We start from the raw sequence: 10,170 nt of genomic DNA, 5'->3' as shown, positions 1-10,170 counted from the left end.
TAGATACAGGGTCTCTGCTATGGCTGGGCTCTGAGCTCCTAGCTTCAGGCTATCTTCCTTCCTTGGCTCCCCAGTGGGATAGGTTACAGATGTGAGCCACCATGACAGACTTACTTAATTTCTTAATGGTTTCCTAGGGGATGACAATTAGCATTCTAATTTATAACAAGTATATTTAGCTTGATTTTAGAGTTTTTATCTAGTAAGTCCAATATCTGAGTTTCCACAGTGATAGTTAATATTATTTATTACTATGTATTTAGTGTTTTTTGGATGCCTTATAATTTTTATTGAAACTTGGAGATTTTATATATTGTACTGTGGCAATCCTGGAAATCATATTCTCCCTCCTCCCCAGGGTTTCTGATTGTTGCTGCTGGTTTTATAATTTGTTTAATGACTTTTCTAAACTAATTCTGTAAAGTCTGTATCTTTGCCAGGTGTGGACACTGAAATCTCTTTTCATTTATTTCAGTGGTCAGTGAAAAATCAGCAAAAATTTTCTGAAATACTTAGAACCAATCAGCCTCTCAGTCTTTCTTAGGGAATCTGTGTTTATGTTGAAATGTGCCTTTAACACTCAGCCAGATAGTTTACAATTTTGCTTTACCCACACTACCTGCATTTGCAGAGCCATTTACATTGATGTCACTCCACCTTTTTTTCTTGATATATTATTATTTTAAGGCTGACATGTGCCTTTCCTTCATACATAGGTCACTACAAACATTGTGAGACAGACTTCACTATGGTCCATTATTTTGTTTCCAAGAAACACAGTCAACAGTGTCTCTCTGATTCATCTGTGTAAGCTTCAACTTGCTTAGCTTATGAGTGTTGCTGGGAGGGCTTCATTTTTTCCATTCTCATGGATTTTGCATTTCTTAATATTTGTGTTTCTCAAAACATTCATAATGACCCACATATTATATTTCCCTTACAATATCTTTATAAGATAGGTAATATTGCTCTCATAATAATAAAACTAAGTCTCAGCTAAGTCTTCTGAGGGGTTGAGTCGGGTCATGAGTCCTTTGTACTTTTAATCTCAATTTAAATTAACTTTTCTTAAATAAAAAATCAACTATGCTATCCTTCTTTTATTTTGAATTAGGTGACATATTTTAATCTCCCTCTCAAAGAGAAAAACCGTCATCTAACTATTATATGTATGAATCCCTGAGGGGTGGGAAATTATCAAAATACTCAATTTCCCTCAAGTGCCATATCATTCAACTTCATACAATTTCTTATATTCACAAGGGCTAGTGATAAAGTACTATCTCCTCAGTAGTTATAGCTCTAAATTTCTTTCATTATTATCTTGGATCATATTTTTGTTTCCTCTAAATTTACCGATTCCTCTCCTCTTTCATTCACATCCTTAGCAGGGCATTGGCCCCTGTGGATGTGTGTGAAAATGTGCCTTACAATCTCTCTTCTGAAGATAAATCTAATCTTAATCTTGACAGCAAATTCAGATTATAACTCTGATCCTTGACCCTATTATGGATATTCATGTCATAACCAAAATTTATATTCACTTTTATGATTCAGAAGAACCTTTGTAACCTTTTGTGTCAGTTTAGTTCTTCCAAGAAGCACATACTAAGATGCAATTAAATGGGGAAGAAAATTGAATCTTGTGAAGGATAAATGAGGAGGAAGCAGTAGTAGACAGAAAGAGCCTTCCTACTTTGAAACAGATATGGAACCTGTGAAAGGAGAATGGAAAGCAAGTAGGATTTTGTAGGAAAAGTCTCAGAAAGCAATGCAGTTGTGAGACAATTTTGGCCAGCAAAATTTCCCATTAATAGAATCACATGCCACATAAGTAAGAGCCTGCAATAATTCTACTGTTTTGTTCGGTCTTTAGCTATGTATAGTTAAGGGAAAGTAAGGCCTTGACACTAATATGGTGGTGAATGTAGATAAGCAACAGATAAGGCTATCATTTAACTATGCTCCCTACATAAAGACAGCCATCTGGTACATTTTCATGGCATCCACAAACTTGTACGCCTAGCTTCACATCTCATGTGGTCATTTGTGTTTGTAAAGTATCAGAACTTTTTAACCAGATTAAAGGTAGGCAAAAGCAAGGAAGTTTCTAACGATATGAATTATAGAATAAAAATTATGCCTTTAAGAACTGAAAGTAAGTTGGGTTTATATGATTATAAAGCAAACTTTAGTATAGTAAATAAAAGTCACTTAAACTTAACCATGCATGTATGAAAATAAAATTACTAGTGATGTATAATTGCATTCTAAGGTGAATAGAAAAGTCTTTAAAAAGTAGTGATTATAAATTTATAAGGATGGGGGATGGGGATTTATTTATTTATTTATTTATTTATTCATTTTGAGACAGAGCCTCAAGCTATCCCCCTGGGTAGAGTGTCATGGCTTTACAGCTCACAGCAACCTCCAACTCCCGGGCTCAAGCGAGTCTCCTGCCTCCGCCTCCCAAGTAGCTGGGACCACAGGTGCCCACCACAACGCCCAGCTATTTTTTTGGTTGCAGACGTCATTGTTGTTTGGCAGTCTGGGCTGGATTCGAACCCGCCACCTTAGGTGTATGTGGCTGGCGCCTTAGCCACTTGAGCCACAGGCGCCAAGCTGGGATTTATTTATTTAAAGTAAATAATAAGATTGTGTCTGTGCCCATGGGGAAAAACAAAACAGTTTGACTGCTTATATTAATCTGAAACTTTCTCTAAAAGACAAAAGAAAGCAACCAAAGGAAAAGAATATGAATTATATTTCATTAAGATTTAGGAACCTTTTTCCTTCAAAGGATACCATCAAGAACGTGAAAATACAACCCACAGAATGGAAGAAAATATTTGCAAATCATAACTCCACAAGAGTCTTTTATATAGAATATATTAAAAATACTTATAACTCAATAATAAAAAATAAATAACCCAGTTAAAAAATGGGCAAATAATCTGAACAAACATTTGTCTATAGAAAGTACACATAACCCGTAAGCACATGAAAAGCGCTCATTAGTCATCAAGAAAATGCAAATCAGAACCAAAATAAGGCCCGGCTTTGTGGCTCATGCTTATAATCTTAGCACTCTGGAGACTGAGGTGGGAGTCTTACTTGAGGGCAAGAGTTCAATACCATCCTGAGCAAGAGCAAGACCCCATCTCTACCAAAAATGGAAAAAAAAAAAAATAGCCATGAATCAGCACCTGTAGCTCAGCAGCTAGGGCATCAGCCACATACACCAGAGCTGGCCAGTTTGAATCCAACCTGGGCCTGCTAAACAATAATGACAGCTAGAACCAAAAAATAGCCACTGTTGTGGTGGGAACCTGTAATCCCAGCTACTTGGAAGACTGAGGCAAGAGAATTGCTTACGCCCAAGAGTTGGAGGTTGCTGTGACCTGTGACCCCATGACACTCTACCTAGGGCAACAGTTTGAGACTCTGTCTCAAAATAATCAAACAAAAAAGAAAAGAAAAGAAAAGAAATAGCCACATGCAGTGGCACATACTTGTCATCTCATTTGAGTCCAGGAACTCGGGCAACAGAGCAAGACTTTGTTTCAAAAATTAAAAAAAAAAAAAGGAAAGATACTACATCATACTCACTATGATGGCTATAATTGAATGTTGTTGAGGTACAGAGTAATTGTAACCCTTATACATATTTGGTCACTTTGGAAAACAATTTGGATATTCCTCAAATGTTTAAACATATAATTATCCTGTGATGCAAGAATTGTATTCCTTGGTATCTACCGCAGGGTAATAAAAACATATGTTTAAACAAAAATTTGTACATGCAATGTTCATGGCAGCATATTCATAATAGCCAAAAGTTAAAACAAACCAAACTTATATCAACCGATAAGAAGATAAATAAAATGTGATAAAATCTGTACCATAGAATATTGTTATTCAGCCTTAACAGAGAATGAATTACTTATATATGTTATACAAGGATGGACCTTTAAAACATTATGCTAACTGAAAGAAGCCAACTGTAAAAGACCATAAATGTCCAGAATAGGTTAAGTCTGAAGAGACAGAAAAATGGTTGTCTAAGGATGAGGGATGTGGAAATGGGGGGTGATGGCTAAAGCATACAGGGTTTCTGTTTGTGGTAATGAAAACATTCTGAAATGACTGTGGTAGGTTTGTACACTTCTGTGAATATACTAAAAATCACTGAATTGTACATGTTTAATCAGTGAATCTTCTGCTGTGTGAACTATGTCTCAATGAAGCTTTTATTTAAAAAAGACAGTGGCAACAGAAAACTAGTTTGTGATTATAGAGGATCCAAAGTTAAAATCCACTAGAAATACAATATTGGTAACAAAGTTATTAATTTTGCATAAGAGAATGTGTTCTATTTAACTGCTGTGTGGTGAGTTCAAATGATTACCAAGTGTAATGTGTCCATATGGACGTTTCAACTCAATAATGCAATTACATTTAGAAAAGCCATTAGCAATATTAAACAAGTTTCACTGAGCTCAGTGGTCAGTAATCATCCTAGAAAAGCAATGTATGTTCATTAAAGTGAAAAGAATGCTTACTTTTATGCACTAAATACAAATCTTTCTATCAATGACACATAAAAAAGGCATAACAGTAATTAAAGCCTCTACACTACAGCACCTAAAATCACAATATTTAAGTGGAAACATTTATTTCTGTCATAACATAGACCCAAAACTGAATGCAAAGTATGGTTTTCTTAAAGTTAAGGCTTTATTTTTAATTTTCTCCTTTAAAAACTCTATTTGTATTCAATGTACTCTATTCGTATAAGAAGGCATTAGATGAGCTAATACAAGTGGGGTTAGGGGAATGCAGGAGTGGAGAGAGGGGAGGCGGGAGGGGGCTAGGGGGTCATGGTGTATGACACACCTCTTGGGGGCAGGACACAATTACAAGAGGGACTTTATCTAACAAATGCAATCAGAGTAACCTAATGCTTTGTACTCTTAGTGAATCCCAAACAATAAAATTAAAATAAAATAAAACTCTATTTGTTTTGTATTAAAAAAACAGAAGATCTTCAATCTTTTCTCCAATGAGATATTGCTTTAGTTTATTTTAATGCAAAACCTAGAGAGACATTCAAATGATCACAAAACAGAGTTTATGATATACACATACCAAAACTAAAAACTTATCAAGAAATCAAGATAGGTCTACTAGAGATTTCACTTTTACTCCCTCTTTTTTCTTTTATCCCTCTTCCTTGGTAGTCTGCTCCCTTTGCTTTTGCCTGGCATCTGTGCTCTTTATTCTCTTTCTTTACTGTTCCTTTATAATCTTGCCTTTCCCATGGCTTGAGGTGGCACTCTCTCAACTTCAGGACCAAGTAGGTAACCACTTCATTTGTAGTACTTCACATAAATCCTCAACTTGTGAATCCAAGTAGACAAAGTCATATTTTGTTTTTATTTTTGTTTTTGAAACAGGTTATAAATCATAGCTTGCTAGCAAGCCTAAAAACTGTCTACATTCTGGCCAGTGCCCAATTTGAATCTATGAAGTCTGCTGTGAATTGTGAGAAGGTCACACAATATAAAAAACTACCTAAGCAGCCAGTGCTATAGATAACTTCTTTAGAAAAGCATGTAGGTAGGACACATAATGTCTCTTGCCTGATCAAACCAGTAAATATGTACAGTTGACTTTGAACAACATGAGTTTGAACTGCACAGGTCTACATATATGGATTTTTTTCAGCTAAATGGAGATTAAAAATATAGTATTTGTGGGATGTGAAACCCACACATAAGGAGGGCTGGCTTTTCATATAGGGAGTTCTGTTGAACCAACTACAGTACACACTATGTGAAGATTTTGGTATGGGGTGGGAATGATGTTCTCAGAACCAATCTTTCAAGTATACTATTCTAGGGGTTGACTGTATTTCCTATACTATTATTTTAATACTTTTAAGGATATTGTTTGATAATCCTGAAATGATTCTCAATGTATTTCATTATAGAAATATATTGATGACATAATCTAAAGAAAAAATTCATTCAAATATAAGAGGAAAACATAAACTATATGGACTCCATTAAATGTCTGGAGACTTAATAGCCAAGGCTTTACATAGACCAAGTGATTTTTCCCACTTCTTTAAGTCCAGTTACCTCATTGGTGTACTACTATAGATATACACCATTCAGAGTGCATGAAGATATATGAACAAAAGCTTTCATTAGGAAATATCACATTCAGTTAATATATAGACATGTTAGCTCTTCTTGATGTTAAAAAGTTAATTTGGTTTATTTTTAACGGTATTATTTTTCTCTATATAGAATAGAGTTAAAATTTAACCTTCAATTGAAAAGCTCTTCAAGGTAAAAAGCTGTTCTCTACTTATACTTTTTGTTTTACATACATTATTGGATATTGATAGAAAAATTTTCAACCACTATTACATTGCATGACTCTGGTGTCATTGATATGGAATCACAAAATTCAATTGTGTCAATGATAAATAAATTTGTAAACTTATATGTGCTATACATTAATTTTAACTGATGTCAAATGTGACTTATAAATGAAAACTAAAGTTTCCAGGTCCTAAGTTATAGCACCATATGATAGAATAATAACAATCAGCTGAAACAAAACTACACTGTAACAACATTGAAATAGGATTCAGGAGATTGTTTCTAGTTCAAGATCTAAGAAGTATTATCTTTGTGAAAAAGAAATGCGTCTTTTCTGGCTTTCAAGTATTAGGTATTAAATGATAAAATTCATGTAAATCATCTCTAAGGACCCTTTCTCTGAGCATATTGAGCATAATAATGTTCACCAATATGTCTGTTTCTTTTACCCTGCCTCCAACTAGGAGCACTTCCCTACTTTCTTAAAGCTAGGTGTGTGTTTGCTTTTGGCCAATGCTGAAGTGACATGTACCCTTTCTAGGTTGAAGCATTTCAAAGTTTGTAGTCAGCAAGGATGGAGTGGCTCATGTCTGTGATCTAGCACTCTGAGAGGCTGTGGGAAGAATATCTCTTGAGCTCAGGAATTCTAGTTGGAGACCACCCTGAGCAAGAGCAATAGTCCCTACAAAACAAAAACATCATCCGGCTGTGCTGTAATACTAGCACTCTGGGATCCTGAGGCGGGTAGATTGCTTGAGCTCAGGAATTCGAAACCAGCCTGAATAAGCCTGAGACCCTGTTTCTACTAAAAAGAAAAATAGAAAAACTGAGTAAGAGGATTGCTTGAGCTCAAGAATTTGAGGTTGCAGTGAGCTATGATGATGCCATGGCACTCTACCAGGGCAACAGCTTGCGACTCTGTCTAAACAAAGCAAAACAACAACAAAACATTGTGGTTCATGCCTGTAGTCCCAGATACTCAGGAAGCCAAGCCCAGGAGTTTGAGGTTACACTGAGCTATGATGACACCACTGCATTCTAGGAGGAACAATGGAGAGATAGTTTCTGCTTCAAATATAGCACAAAATAAAATAAAAGAGTTTGTGGACAATTCTCTATATTCTCCTTCCCCCTAGCTACCAGCAGGTGGAGTTACAGATGGTGGAGTCTCCATCACTCTAGACTCTTCAATGGAAATGACGTGGAACAGAGAGCCCTTGAAACACATAATGGGTATGTAGAGAGAGCAAAAAATGTATCTCGTTCTCTGTAAGCCACTAAGAGTTAGTGCTTGTTTTTTCCTCATAGCATAACCTAGCCTTCTCTGACTGATATAAATGTTGGTACCAGAAATAAAGTGGTGCTTTAATAAGAACAACAAAAATCCCTATGATAAATGCCATTAGCTTTATAGCCCAGTAATGTTTGGCAGAGAAAACTACTATCTGAGACTACAAATGAATTTAAAGAAAACTTTTCCCTTGGATAAAATGGATCAGAGAAAAGAATCTAAGAGAATCTCTCATGCTAAAGCCCTAGAGACTCAAACTACTGGCCATTACAGGCAGTATCTCTGTTACAAATGAGATAGGTTCTATATGTTATTCTTAAATTGAATTTGTATTTAAATTGGAGCAGGTATATTTACCTATTACCTTAATAGTTTCTGTTCATAAATGTGAGTTGTATGTTGGTCAGGTGTTTGTAACTTGGGGACTTGCCTATAATTGAATAGATACTAATAGAAGCATTAAAACCAATAAAGTATTTCTGGAAATTGTGTCTTGAACAGAACTGTCATTAAGGATTGTGGCATGTGAAACTGACTATAATAAAATGGATAAGAAGCCTACTAAGTTTTTGAGAGTTCTTTTGCCAGTTGTGGGATACCACTGACTATTAAGATTTAAAAGGGGTGGAGGGACAAGATAGCTGACTAGAGGCAACTTTTGCCACAAGTTCCTCTCCAGAAGAAGAAAATTCGGACTGAAGTGAACTCATAGAAGTTGAAATTGGGGAGTTGAACATAAGGAGAAGAAATCAAAGTGCACATAATCCCCACACAGATAAACTGCAAGGGTGAAAAAGAGGAAGAAAGATAACCGAGACTTGGTATGGAGCAACTAAACTTAAGGTGCTTGGTGCAGAAGGGGAAGGGAGACACCCCAAATCTGGAACCCCAGCCATGGGCTTTCCCTAAGCAAGCAGGGAACATAGGACATCTTATCTCACCCCACAGGAGAGAGCCAAAAGTCCCAGATTTCTGTACCTAGGAATTTCCACCTGTGGGTCCCCATATGCCTAGCACAAAAGTGACCGCATTTCTCTTTGCAGTTCTGAGCTCACAGCCCACCTTGTCTATCTCTGGTTGTCTGATGAACTGCCCCCTGAGGACACCAATGTGTTTGGCAAGATCTCTGAGAGACTTCTGCATTGTGTGGCCACTATGCTAAGTGCAACCCACTCTCCACTGTCAGAGGAAATTGTGGCTCTGCAACACTAACTTTAGTGTGTGTGGTCCCTCCTGGCTGTCCTGCCTGTTAGGGAAGACCATTCCCCTGCCCTCTTGAAAGGCCCTTCTCACTGTTTGTTCCTGGTGGACCCCAGATATCTTCCTACCAACTGGGAGAGAGATAGGCCTAACCTCAGACCCCACTCCCCATGGAAAGATCCTGGAACCAGATACCTACTGGAAGTGGGTTGGCCACAGGTAATTTGAATTTATTTGTATAAAGGGCTATTGGTGCTATGGGAGGTGAAAATAGGGGTTCTGTCCACAGATTTCCTTCCTCCATCTGTCCCCAGTGGGAGGCAACAGCAAATCAAATATTTTGTAGCAAAGACTCCAGCAAAATACAGTGGTTCCACAGGATAGAATCAGTTTTCTCTATCTAATCAAGGCTGGCCCTCAGAGCCTCTCATTCTGTAGCCCTGCAAATGCAGGAGCTTCATGAAACTTCAGGGAATGGGCCACAAGCACAAACCCCACATCATAGGCAAAGAGGTGGTAAGGTTCATTTCCTAGGGCTTCAAGATCTGATCTCACCCCACCTATTTTAGTTGCCAAATAGGGGGCTGAGATGCTTCCTAAGGATCTCCAATTAGATTATATCTCAATAAATATTTAGGAAAAATCTAACATTTCAGCTGAAAAAGAATAATTAAGATTTAAAAACTGAAAATACACATGGAAAGGAACCAGCAGAAGAATTCTGGCAACATAAAAAATAAGAACAGATCAACTCCCCTGAGAGATTACAAGGGAGATACAGCAGAGAATACCATCCACAGAGAAATTGTTGAAATGTCAGAAATAGTATTCAAAATATGGACGGCAAATAAGATAAGTGGAATTGAGGACAAGATGGACATAGAAATCCAAAAAATAGTCCAAAAAATTTCTGAAGAAATTAGTGAAATTAAAGACAAAGTCACCAAGGATATAGACATAATGAGGAAAGATATAGCAGAGCTTAAGGAATTGAAAGAGGCATAAAAGGAGCTTTAAAACACAGTAGAGAGCCTCTATAATAAAGCAGAACATGGAGAAGAAAGAATTTCCATAATCAAAAATAAAGCTTTTAAACTAATAAAATCTTTCAAGGGGGGTGCAGAGAGAGAACAAAACCAGAATATGCCCTGAGAAAGTAATGGGCTTATTCCAAAATATTGAATATTCAAATTATAGGGATTCCTGAAGGAGAAGAGTATGATCCTAAATTCACTGAAGCTCAACTTCAAGACATTATGGTGAAGAATTTCCAAAGCATTGCAAGAG

Source organism: Otolemur garnettii, unplaced genomic scaffold (assembly GCF_000181295.1).
Source record: "Otolemur garnettii isolate 467f Iridium unplaced genomic scaffold, OtoGar3 scaffold00230, whole genome shotgun sequence".
Classification (NCBI taxonomy): Eukaryota; Metazoa; Chordata; class Mammalia; order Primates; family Galagidae; genus Otolemur; species Otolemur garnettii.
Note: the sequence above shows the minus strand (reverse complement) of the source record.